Genomic DNA, 13,344 nt, shown 5'->3' with positions numbered 1-13,344 from the left:
AGTTTCCTCATCTGTAAAGTGGAAATAGAATTCTCTATTGTTAATGGAAGAACTATATCACATAATGAAAATAAATAAAACTCTTAACATGATGCTTAGTACATATAGAAAGTGGTTGTTATTATTATAACTATTACTATTTCCATTATGCTGTTTGCTCCCTATAGAACTCATTAGCTACCTAGAAATTCATGTTGTCATCTAATAGCAGGTATCATAGAACAAATCAAAGAGTGAAGAAAAATCACCAGAGAAAAACACAATATGGATTAAATTATTATATTCATTACATTTATCTATAAACTAGAGGTCTGGTGCACGGATTCATGCACTGGTGGGGTCCCTCAGCCTGGCCTGTGCTCTCTCACAATGCAGGACCCCATGGGGGATGTCAAACTGCCAGTTTCAGCCTCATACCTGCCTGGCCTGAGGAGATCTGCCAAAACTGGCAGTCTGACATCTCCCGAGGGATATAAGCAGCAGGCAGCCAGGGAGGAGCCTGAGCCCAGGATGGGCGCGTGCAGCTCCTGTTCAATACGGCCCCACTGTGCCTGCTCCCGAAGCTGCTTGGTAGCTGCAGAGGCAGGAGAGGCTGCAGCTGCACTCACTGGGCTCTGGTTTCTGGTACCTGTCATTCAGCTCAGCAGCGCTCCCGCTGTGGGAGCCAGCTCCTGTGTTGAGCGTCTGCAACTGGTCAACCAATGGAGCAGTCAACCAATCATAAGATCACTTAGGCTTTTATATATATAGATTAGAACAGACTGACATATTTTGGTGGGGGGTTGGGGAGGGAGAGATGAGAGGAGATAAAGCAAAGAATTGCCAGAATAATTGATATGGAATATTTCTATTCAATTTTTTCCATAACAAATAGAAATTAGAAATGAATGACTGCGATAATTATGTCTGGTTCACCAACTTGCTTCTTTTCCAAGGTATGTACATTTTGGTGTCATAACTGTTATATTGTGTGCATATAACACAGCCATGTTTTCTGTAATTAAAATTGCTTCTCCTTTAAATGTGAGTTCAATACATCAGCATGGATTATTATTCCAGGCATTTTGGCAACCTGAACAAATGTGAGAAATCCCAAGCTAATGTATGAGGCTGGCTACTTTCAGGAGTACACTGTACTCCAGCTATAGAGGATTATGCTCAGTCTGAGAACTCTGATGGAAGATATGGTGAAGTAAATTGGTAGAAGAAGCTATTGTTATAATAAATGGGAAATAAATCATGATGCAGGACTCCGGTACTTTGTAAGTACTTACAACACATAAAAATGTGTTGACTGAGTAATGGTATCCCATCAGAAGAGACAAATGCCAAGACAAGTGTTTATAAAAAAGAAACATCCCCAAGCACCACAGGGAAAACATTCAAATATTCACTATCTATTCGTAATGAAAACCTGGAAAGGCAGGCAGCAGCAGAACACAATCCTATATAATAAAAGCCTAATATGCAAATTGACCGAATGGTGGAACAACCGGTCACTATGGTGCACACTGACTACCAGGGGGCAGGCGCTCAATGCAGGAGCTGCCCCCAGCCTGCATGCCTTAGGCTGGCCAAGGTGGGTGCCAGTAGTGGCCTCCAATCACTCTGCAGTTACCCCACAGATGGGCCCTAATTGCCAGCCAGGCCTACGAACCCTAACGGTGCATGAATTATATACCCGGCCTCTGGTGTGATACATGAAAAGATAAAACTATTTCTGAACTGACACTAACCTATGAACAGTTCCAAGAATGTGATGTTTTAGCAGCTAAGGAGCCATTCGTGTGAATGCATTTACATGCCCAATCCTCACGTAACTAAGCCTGTGCTTATTCCAGACTCTGTCCTGGCCCCAGGGATTCAGAGATCAACAAGACGGTACCTAAGGCTCTCTAGAACTTTTAGTATATTTGGAAAACAGATGAGAAAGTGAAACAATTATTAAACAGTGGATCAGTTGATGGGAGGTCTCTGATAAGGATCCCTGCTCGTAGTGTGAGGAGGCCAGAATGCTCCCAAGAGGAAATGTCACTTGAGCTAATTTGAAGGACGTGTAGGAATCCCTGGAATGAAAAGGAAGTATAGAAATCCTTCCCGTATATATAGAGGCTCAGAAGTTCAAGAGCACTTGAGGTATTTAGGGAATGACAAGTCATGTTTTCATTCGGGAACACATTGTGTTGAGTAGGAGAATGTCTGTAGGATGGTGATGGAGATCCAGTCATGAAGTAAAGAACAAAAACATGATTCAAATATGACTGATGCCTAGCTTCTTCCAGAGGGTTGGTTCTGACCTTCTCTGTGTTTCTGATGCAACAGTGGGTACCACTAATGTCACTTATCCATGACTCACAACACTTGGGTCTCACAGGCAAATACCAGAATCCTCCCTGAAAGGAAATGACCAGGAAATTTTAAGCCAGAAAATGTTATCTGAAAGCAGCTAGGGATCTTGAGCCAAGCATTAGAAGCCAAGCTCTAATGCCAAATGGGAATCTGAGAACAAGACAAAGAGTCGGTGGACAGAACAGGTAAATTAGTAACAGTCTGAGTAAATTCTGGAAGCAGCTGAAAAACCCATGATACAATAATTCAGCACTTCTTGGGAGTTTGATTATGTGGGTGGGTGGTCTGAGGATCTACAATGAGCAGTCACCTGTCATACAGTAGGATCTCAACAGGATGTGTGGTTGTGTTATATGATTTGTCTACTTATACATGTGTCCATGTAAATGATTAACCTTGGGGCCAAGAATCTCTCCAGTGCAGATCATCTTGATATAATACTTACTAGTGGCAGGGGTATTATATCCTTTCAAAATATTACCTCCCTATTCATCACTGAACACCAAAGTCTATTGTGGTGCCCAGAGTAGATGTTATCTGAATTGAAATGAAATCAAAGAGCCTTCCAATGCAGCCCCCACCCCCATTGGAAACCAGATTGAAATTATGGCAGATTAGTGACTTCCACACCTTTCCCCGTTTTAATTTTAAAATTGACAAATCAGTTTAAAAGTGATAATAATACAAGCTTTACATAAAATTAAAAATAATTATATATAAAACAGTTACCTAAAATTTAAAATGATAAAAATATAAACATCAGACTTCATAACAAGATATTGTGGAATGCATTACAAAGAATTATCTTTATGGCATTGAAAAAGAGAAAGCCATTTTTTATCATTAACAAATGAGAACAAATAACTTTTATGATTTAAAATGTATTTACAGTTTTATAGGTCATTTGTAGGTATATAACAAAACCATTGACTTCTGAGAGCAAAAAGAAAAAAAAAAAGATTATTTGATTTAATGCCTTTCTATTATGGATAAATTGAGCCCACAAAATGATTTACTCCAAAGGTCTTTTTGTACAACTCCTTTTTCAATACTTAGGTGATACACTAATATTAGGTATATCAGAGGCTTTATTTTCCCCAGCTGTATGTTTTTAAGCACAGTATAGGCATTGTGCAAAGGTAAGTATCTTTGCATCTCCTTAATGCAACATGAAGCAAGGCATTTGATAGAAAGTCAAGGAATATTTGTTGGAGGAATAAATGAATGAATGAATGAATGCTACACTGCGTTCTCAGATTTTGTCTTTAGGGTTGTATATACCCAAGGTTATCTATGTTTTGCTATACCCAAGGTTACCTAGGTTTTCTCCTGTGTTATCTTCCAGGAGTTTTTTTAGTTTTGCACTTTACATTTAGGCCTGTGCTACATTTTGGGTTAATTTTTTTGAGAAGTGTAAAGTCTGTGTCTAGATTCATTTTTTCCTCTGAGTAGTTGTGTCAGCACCATTTGGTGAAAAGACTGTCTTCATTGTATTGCCTTTGCTACTTTAACAAATATCAGTAAACTATACTTATGTGGGCCAATTTCCGGGCTTTCTCTTCTTTTCCATTGATTTATTTGTCGTTTCTCTCACCAATACCACAATGTTTTGATGACTATTGCTCTATAGTAAGTCTTGAAGTCTTTTTTACCCATTAAGATAAAAAACAAGGAAAGGATGTTTCCTATCATCACTGCATTTCAACATTGTGCTGGAAATTTTAGCTAATGCAATAAGACAAGAAAAGGAAACAGAAGGTATACAAATTGGGAAGGAAGAAATAAAGCTGTCTTTGTTCAAAGATGACATTATAGTCTATGTAGAAAATGTGAAATTTTGACAGGTATGTCCTCTGTACAAAAAAAAGAATGTAACAGTTTATTTTTGTTTAATTTTTAAGTTAAAAAAATATTTTTATTGATTTCAGAGAGGAAGGGAGAGGGAGAGATAGAAAAATTAATGAGGAGAAAGAATCATAGATTGGCTGCCTCCTGCATGCCCTCTACTGGGGATCGAGCCTGCAACCTGGGCATGTGCCCTGAACGGGAATTGAACCCTGACCTCCTGGTTCACAGGTTGATGCTCAACCACTGAGCCACACCGGCCAGGCTAATTTTCTTAAATTACAGTTTACATTCAATATTATTTTGTATTAGTTTAAGGTACACTGTTTATTGTTTTAAATAGCAAGATAATTCAGATGTTGTATGAAAAACAACTGGAAAATAAAACGCAGTTTACAGATGTATACTGTCAGTAATCTTAATAAGGTTTTACCTATTTTGAGAACATAACTTCTAGCAGAGGTTTCTTAATGATCCTAAATTGGGATTTAAAGTCTGGTTCTTTGCTAAAATAGTAACTTCGATGGACATCTAGTTGCCTGAGCCGGTGTGTATAGGACCTTTTCTTTTGGGCTGAAGAGAAGTGAAGAAGTTTAATGTTCCTCATTGGCTAAAGGTGAGATAGTATAGGAATGATGGAAAGAGAATGGCTGCTCTTCTAGGGTGTACTAGGCTAGGGTGAGCCTACACATGGTTGGAGACAGAAACTAACCTCTTTCATGAAAGACTTTGGCACAAGCAGTACTGCTATGGGGTCCTCAATAGTGAGTGAAACATGCTCACTTCCACAGTACATTGTTGGTTCCCAGAGGATAGCAAGGAGGCAGTCCCAGCAGACTCATGCTGCGTGCAGTGTAGTAATGGCAGTGCCCAAGGACTTCCCTCAGACAGTCTGCAGGCAACCAACTATGAACATGTCAGAATGGAAGGCCATGATTGGCCTTCATGTCGGACATTTCTGGACCCACCTGGGGAAAAATGGGAGGTTGAAGAGAAGGGATTAAGCCTATCAGACAGTAGGTGGGGGCAGTAAGCCAGAATTTTCATATTGGTTATTTTCCCTGCAGGCTGGCAGTGCTAGACAATCAGCCACTCTTCTTTTACAAAGGTTCATTTTTATTACAGGTAATGGAATCTGGGGATATGTTTCAGTCAATAACAAACTTTTCTGCTTGATCCTAAATTGGGATTTAAAGTCTGATTCTTTATATAAGGGTGCTAATTATTTAATACCCACCGTGTATAATAATACACAATTAAGCTGCCAGGTATCTAACCAAATTATTTATTTTAGCAAGGTTCAGGGTCAATATTGACTACTGCAGCCAAGTGTTTATATCAGAATCCATGTCAGCTATTGAGTCTGACCAAGCAATTTGCCACCCTGGACATCTATTTTTGGAGTTCGGCTCTACCCAATATGTCTTGATTTGAAGAATGGACAATGGTTTATTTTGCTAAGATGACTCATGGGAGGGGTGTGATCACTTTGGATAGGCAGGGAAATGTACTGCTCCTTACCAGAGAATATTAATAAGGGGTAATATTAACTTGTGTTTGCCTAGGGAGATTTTCAAAGACATTTTTATTATTTCATATTATTCTCATGATCATTCTTTTATTTAGACAGCACAGTTATTTCTCTCTCCATTATGCGAATGATGAGACTAAACATACAGAAGTTACACTGAAAACAGCCAACAAGAAAGCGCATTTCCTTTACTTGGGACCCTAGCCCACTCCAGTCCCCAGAGTGCTTTCCTTCAGCCCTTTGTGGAACTGCAGTTCTCTGAGTGCCATGGGGTCAGCAAGTGTACTATGGACTGTATCAAGGTGCATACAAAGATATTCACATTTTTGTTCTCTTTTTCTTCTTTAGGTACTTTACCTGACTTAGAGGGGAAATAATAAACCTCCAAAATTGGGCTTGAATCACATGTAATGGGAAATGATTCCGTTGTTTCTAAGATATGATATGAAACGTCTACTAGAATGGTTGGTTACTACTAGCTATACAGCTCTTTTATCCTTTGTATTTTTACTCATCATTTAATGTGAATTAAGTATTTTCTTAACTAGATTACAAGCTCCTTCATGGAAGAAACAACAACTTATACTTTGTATGTTTAGCACCTATGCTGAAACATAGGTAGTCACAAAAAATGAACTCTTGTTGATGATATTTATGCAGAAAAGGGCTTACTATATGGCTCCAACAGTTTCCAAATGAATTAAAATTGCTGAATGAACAGCTTCTTTCAGGCGATTAAATGTACCATGCAACCTAGGCATGGCTCAACATCCGTTATATTTGGGCTTTTTATACTATATCACATTTCCTATAGGAAATAGCACTCTAATACTGACTTTATGATGTTTCCCCCCATCGCTGTAGAGTATATTTTGATCTATATGAAGTGCATTCATCCAGAAAATACTTTCTAATCTCCTTTTATATGCCAGACACTGGATATGAGCTTGGAGCATAGGATATTCATAAAACTGGCCTCGACTTTAAGAAACTTCACATTTTGTAGTTAATTTAAAACATGTGCATTCCTCTATTTCTTCTATTTCCCCTATTGCTTCACTTCCCATGCCTCCTCAACATTTCTCAGGTTTGTTTATCTAGTCAGAAGCAGCTGGGTAATAGCAGGAAGGCTCCCATTTACTGAGTACTCACTGAATAGCTGTGCTCCTCACACACTGCCCAGCTAACATTCATTTCATCCTTCGAGCAAACCTACTAGGTGTCTTAATTACTTGTTATTATTGTCACTTTCATTTTACAAGTGAGAAGAGAAAGGTTTAGAGTGGTTGGCTGATTTGCATAGCACTGAACGCTCATGTAGGGGAACCAGAATTGAACCCAGATTTCCTCCTTCTGATTTCACTGGCTTACCCACTACATCATCGCAGGCATTTAACGAAGGGGGAGGCCAGCCATTGACCTCATGAGAGACCTTTAGTGATAGGCACGCTTTTATTTTTCTAATAGAAAAGAACACAGGTAGAGAATAGGAAAGATATAGAGAGGGGCTTGAAATAATACCCAGAAAGTCTGAAGAAATTGAAAGTCTTTAGTGGAAAAAGAAGACTCCGATGGAATATGACATCTCTCTGTCTCTAGGGCTGTCACGTGCAAAAGGAATTTTACTTGTTGAGCACTAGTCCATGGATAGAGCTAAGAGAAAGCTACAAATTAGAAAGACACAAGTTTGAGCTCCCGAGGAAGAAAGACTTTCTAGTGGAATTGTTGTAGAACAGAACTCATTCAGAGAGAGAGAATCCAGTCTGTGCAGAGGCTCAGACATGATAGTGCTGTGGAGGGGCCTCAGAGGGGTGGAGAGGAGGAAGCGATGGTGACTGTGGGCCTGCCTCTGGCTCTGAAGGCCAGACAGTGAAGCAGGGATTATTCTACTGTTAGAACATCCCCCAGGATTAGCCCCACTGAGCAGTAGATGTCACTGTTTCATAGAAAGAGGAGTAAAGAGGCATTTCTGATTCTAAGCAGGATATTTTAAAAGATTTAGTTAGATCTATTCTAGTTTGGATATAGGTTTCTAAAATATACTTAGGATTAATGTTACATCTAAGAGACATGCAATGTCAAATCCTACATTTTTACAGCTTTTTTTTTGCTTAAGAACTCTGGCCTTATTTGTATTGTGTAGCCCAAAACTGTAATGGAAGATTATAGTTCCAAAGGGTCTCCATGCAAAAGATAATACAGGATCTGATAAAAGACAAAAATCCCTGATGCTGCTGGTACTGTAAGTGACATACATACATGTGTGTGAGCATACACGTATTTTGAACCAATGCTTATTTTGTCCTCCCTTCTGGCCCTCTCTTCTTTCTGTGCTTAACTCAAGATTATCAAGAAGAAGGGCATGGCATGTACTTGACTAGCATTTGTATTTCTCAATTTGGTGGCTACTCAAGCTGAGATCACCATGAATTAAGTTCCAGGCAGAGGGAGCCATTCTTGACAAAGTTGTAATCTGCAAATCCGGAAGTTTGGGATTGAAGAGACTTCTCAGCCCCAGAGGAAGTTACAGGGTCATTGACACTGTTGAGCAATAAGAGACAGCAAAGCCCTTGGAACCACATTCCAGGAGTTCTCTTCCCTCTGTTTTGTCTCTTCCATTCCAGAGATTCTGAAGGACACAGGACCTGGTCCTCATTTGCCCTTTCTCCCTGGGGAACTTCTATCTGGGTGGAGGTTACTTTAACTGGAAAGAGAGTTCAAAGACAGAGAGAGGGAAAAGAGCGGAGGGGGTCCTCTAGACCTGCCCTCTCTATTGGCTTCCTCAGATTCCATAAACGTATGCACCTCTTGCTTGCAATTTCTTAAGGAGCTTATATTCTCAGAGGAGGGGTGAGATGTAGATAAATGATATAATAGAGGATAGAGACACATATGTTTTTATAAAAAATATATTTTATTGATGTTTTTACAGAGAGGAAGGGAGAGGGATAGAGAGTTAGAAACATCGATGAGAGAGAAACAGCGATCAGCTGCCTCCTGCACACCCCCAACTGGGGATGTGCCCGCAAACAAGGTACCTGCCCTTGACCAGAATTGAACCTGGGACCTTTCAGTCCTCAGGCCGATGCTCTATCCACTGAGCCAAACCGGTTAGAGCAAGGTACACATGTTTTAAAATGGAAAGGAATCTGGAATAGTCACAGAGGATATTCTGGAACATATGAAATTTTAATTAGGAGGCTGAAGGATGGCAGCATGTTGGTACCTAAAAAATGCAGGGCAATGGCATTCTAAAAACAGAAATGGTCATAGGATAGGTGCAAAGTTGGCATAGAAGGGATTGGTTGAAATGTAGGGTTCACAAGGGGGAATATAACTAAACTAAATCATGATCATAATCTTGTTTGCATGTGAGGATCGACACTGAATGGTCTTCAGGAAGGAAATGATAGTTGCAACAGGAATGCTCTAGTGAGATTATTACAATACTTATTATGTCGCCGTGGACTTTTCTATCCAGTGGTGATCTTCTTTGAAACAGGAAGCTAGGTCTTCTGTTGGGAGTTAGGAAGGTGGTTTGGCTCATTGCATAGAGCATCAGTCTGCAGACTGAAGGGTCCTGGGTTCGATTCTGGTCAAGGGCACATGCCCAGGTTCAAGCTTGATCCCCAGTAGGGAGTGTGCCAATCAATGGTTCTCTCTCATCATTGATGTTTCTATCTCTCTCTCTCCCTCTCTAAAATCAATAAAAAATATTATTTAAAAATGTAAGGAAATTTTGAGAAGCTGCTATTGGAATTTCCATTTGGCAGGAGAGAAATAAACCACTGCAGTGAGGATCAAGCAGGCTGAGGTCAGAGAACACAGATTCTATAAATAAGTTCCTTCCAGCAAAATGTGTGATTAGCAGTGTTGGAGTGGGAACAGGGGAAGCAGATGGTGGCAGCCACTCAGTCCTTGGAATGTGTGAGTAGGACTGAGAGTGACGAGGGCTGGGGACTCTCAGGCACAGAGAGGGCAGGGCTGAGCATGGAGGAATACCAGCTTCTGTTCCGGTGGAAGGTAAATGAAGCTTCTGTGTGTATCTACCATTCCAAGCAACCTGTGTGTGCCAGGCAATATACTGAACAATGTTTGCAAACTACAAATTAGACTTTGATGTATTCACTTCATGGACAAGGAAATGGAGCGTTAAGGGACTGGTATGATCGGTATGAGACAACATTAGGATTCTAACCCAGGCCTGTGTTAGTGAGGAGAAGCAAGCGGTTGGTGTTTCCTTGTGGACAGCAGGGCGAAGGTGATGGGAGAAGCTGTCTCTTTTGGAGAAGCTTGGATCACGCCATGTTAAGACAAGGCACGCCAGGTGGCTGTTAGGCTATAGGAAGAAGGCCAGGAGGAGCTCAAATATGGTTTTGATAAATATTTCATATCTTAGATGTTATGATCATGGGGTTCTCTAAAATGAATATAATGTGTTAAGATTGGCCCAGCAGTAGTAAAAATACCAATAATAATAAATCTTATGGTCAGAGTGGCTTTCAGGCAGATCATGAGCTAATATCCCAGTGTATTGTTAGAATTTCTTGTGATCCTGTGGAAGAAATACTAATCAGGCTAGCAGGAGCGAGCTGTAGTCCATCTCTGCTCTAACAGGCGCCCACCCGAGATAAGCTCAAGTTGTGAGTCTTGAGGGTAGAAGACAGTGCCAAAGCCTGAAAACTAGGAGACTGAGGCACATGGACCAGGACTAAGGAGGGGCATCTGCCTGGTGACACTGCCTGCTGGGCCCATCCCAGTCAATACAGAGACATTTCCAAGCAAGGGCTAAGGGGTTGGGAGAAGGAGGGCTGAGCCTTGAACCCTTCTCCATCCCCATGGTTGCCCTGCTGTACTAGTAAGTGCAGAACTGCTTATAACAGACACTTTAGTGTTGATGAGCACGTGAACAGTAACTGGTCCGTTGCCTAAATTGATAAATGGTAGCTATGATGGGCTGAAAGCAGGTCACGGCAAAAAGAAAAGAAACTGACTAAAAATAAGTTTGCTGAAAAATTAAGACTATTTTGTGTAAAGTGACTAAATAGTACTCATGGTAGGATCTCATTTTTGTAAAAGAAAAGGAGAGTTAGGATAAAGTCGCAAACAGTGTGGGGGTGAATTATTGATTGTTCTTTTTGCTTTCTTGTGTATATCTTTTGTAAGTAATGTGTTGCATTTATAATAAAAATAAAGTCTAGAAATTGGATTGAAGGGGATTGTATTGAGAAAGCGAAAGCTTAGCTAAAAGGAACATTTTATAGGTTTATGTTTCTCATTATTCTCTGTCTCAAATTTAAAATGCTCCAAAGTTTACAATATAACATTTTTATAGAGTTAGTGTTTTAACTACATTACAATAACATACCTAATGATTTCAAAAGAGATACATTTGCTCATATATATTTTATGACTCTTAATCTATCTTACCCCAAATTTTCTTTAAACACAACTGTTTTTATTTCTTCCATTCCATTTCTTGTTCATATGTGTAAACATATACTACATACAGTAACCATAGAGAATATAGAGATTTTATATGCCTTTTCATTTAACAAGACTGTATTTTGCATTGCTACATTGTCTCCATATTTATGACTTTTCATGCTTGCTCAGTAATATTATATCAAACACTATGATTTTTTTGCCCACTCTTCTGGGGTTTAACATTTCAGATACTTTCACATTTTTACAAGCATGAACCACCCCCGCTGTCATAAACTTACATGCAAAAATAAGCTTTTTCTTCTTGTGAACTGGTTCCTTAGGATAAAATTTTTTAGAGCAAGTCGGGTAATATTTTCTGGTTCTTAAAATTTCTAGTCAGATTGTTTTTCAAAATGACGCTACAGATATGATGCTGTCTCCTGGCAACTTCTGCAGCTATTTGCGATTCAGGCCCAATCTCACGGAATCCCTATTATCATTTGAATTTACATTTTTCTGATTACTAGTCATTTTAAGCATTCTCACTTACTGTTTACTTTTTATTTTTTCACACGAAGCTCTGCTATTTCTGTAAATAAAATGTAATCTTTTGCAGTGTGGTCGGAGCAAATAAAGTCTCTCTGTTGTCTTTTGTCTACCTGTTTTAAATCCAACAAGAATTATTCATTCGACTTTGAAAGTGCCTCCAGAACTCCAAATGCCAGAACTAGAAATAAAATCTATAAACAATCTGTGAATTGTTTTGCTTTTGTGCCATTCCCCACTCAGGAAATAAGCAGAGGACCTCAACATGTCCTTCCTCAACATTCTGAGGCCTGGTGGCATCAACGCAGTGACCTCCTGGTGGAATTAGTTTTTGGGGCAGTCAGAACAGTCATACTCTGAACCAGAGATTGTATTACTGACCAGAATCAACCCTTAATGGGCCAGTCAGTTTGGTTGTTATAGCAACAAAACTGATTTGACGTCCAGTTATTTATCAGTGGCTCAGCAATTGACCTGCAAACAGTGCATCCTGTTGAGACTGAAGGCTGTCTTTTCCCCCTCGATAAACTCCTGACAAGCCCATGCGAAAGATTTCAGAGCTTAATATTTAAAGTTTAAAATCTGTGCCCCACTCCCCAGCCCCGTGAAAAGGGATCTAGCTCTCCCTCTGGATATATGTGTCAACTTAAGTCAGGATCATACGATGCACACGGTGGCACAGCTGGATAGAAGGCTTTGTCACTCATGACATCTGCAGCTTGGGAAACAGGCGATTTGCTTTGCTTTACTCACTTTTATAGGAAAATCAGAGAACATGGCTGCCTTGGAGGATTAAGCCGATTTCTATCTTTTTTTGAAGCTTCCTGAGTTCCACCCTGTTTTCATTCATCATTCTGAATGTGACTTTTCCTCATGGCCCATTGAACTCAATGGGATCAATCACAACATTTTCAAAGTGCTGTGATTTCACACCTATTTCAACACAGATCTAAGTTTCCATATGCTTTCACCATTTGGGGTAAATGCTTCTTAGACTGGTAACCCAATGTGCTTAGGAATCCCTTAGTAACTTCCTCAGGGAAGCAAAAGTGGCAGTTAACTGTAGCTCTAAAAGTAAAACTGTACCTGGATATCTGTTTGTTCCACTTATAAGAAGTTTTACATTCCATCTTCAGTGAAATGTAACTTATTCAATTACACAAAAAAGAACGACATTTTCTTCCAAGAACCTATTTTGAATTCAAATTAAAACTGTATATGCATGCATTTATGAAGTGTTAGAGTTAAGAAAAGACTTTTAAGGGTGGGAGTGATGCTTAATTGAAGCCAACTTATGAGGCTCTACCACCAGTAGAAAAGCTATAAGTGTTATCTTCGGTTGCTCATGTGGTAACATTAAAAAATGTGTTGAACTGAATCTGAGGTACCTTCCTGTGAGTTCGTCCACATGCTATGATACACATAATCTGGATTTCTGTTTTATTTAAGAAAACAGTGATCTAGATTCATTTTTATTTCCATTTATGAGATTTTTTGATAAGTCATCTTATTTTTGCTAATATTTGTACAAGAAAACAATGCTACGAATCAGCCTTCAACCAGTGTGGATTATACATCTTGAGGACATTTATATTTGCTTTTCCAGTAGTAGACAGGGATTTGATTTTTTACATATTATTCCTCTG

The 13,344-nt window shown here is 39.5% G+C and overlaps 1 long non-coding RNA gene across 2 annotated transcripts; it reads left to right on the top strand.

Annotated features, from left to right (window-relative positions):
- Window positions 1–4,604: 4,604 nt before the first annotated feature.
- On the top strand, window positions 4,605–9,670 carry LOC118652082. 2 transcript variants are annotated; one of them, XR_004966425.1, is made up of 5 exons: window positions 4,605–4,810; window positions 5,262–5,319; window positions 6,074–6,189; window positions 7,842–7,967; window positions 9,459–9,670. It is a non-coding gene; the product is annotated as an uncharacterized LOC118652082 (long non-coding RNA). The 2 variants fall into 2 exon arrangements; XR_004966426.1 differs by lacking the exon at window positions 9,459–9,670 and having other exon boundaries at window positions 4,610–4,810; window positions 7,842–8,403.
- The last annotated feature ends 3,674 nt before the right edge of the window (window positions 9,671–13,344 follow it).

Source organism: Myotis myotis, unplaced genomic scaffold (assembly GCF_014108235.1).
Source record: "Myotis myotis isolate mMyoMyo1 unplaced genomic scaffold, mMyoMyo1.p scaffold_m19_p_3, whole genome shotgun sequence".
Classification (NCBI taxonomy): Eukaryota; Metazoa; Chordata; class Mammalia; order Chiroptera; family Vespertilionidae; genus Myotis; species Myotis myotis.
The sequence above is the reverse complement of the archived record's forward strand: the minus strand, read 5'-3'. Positions and strand labels throughout refer to the sequence as shown.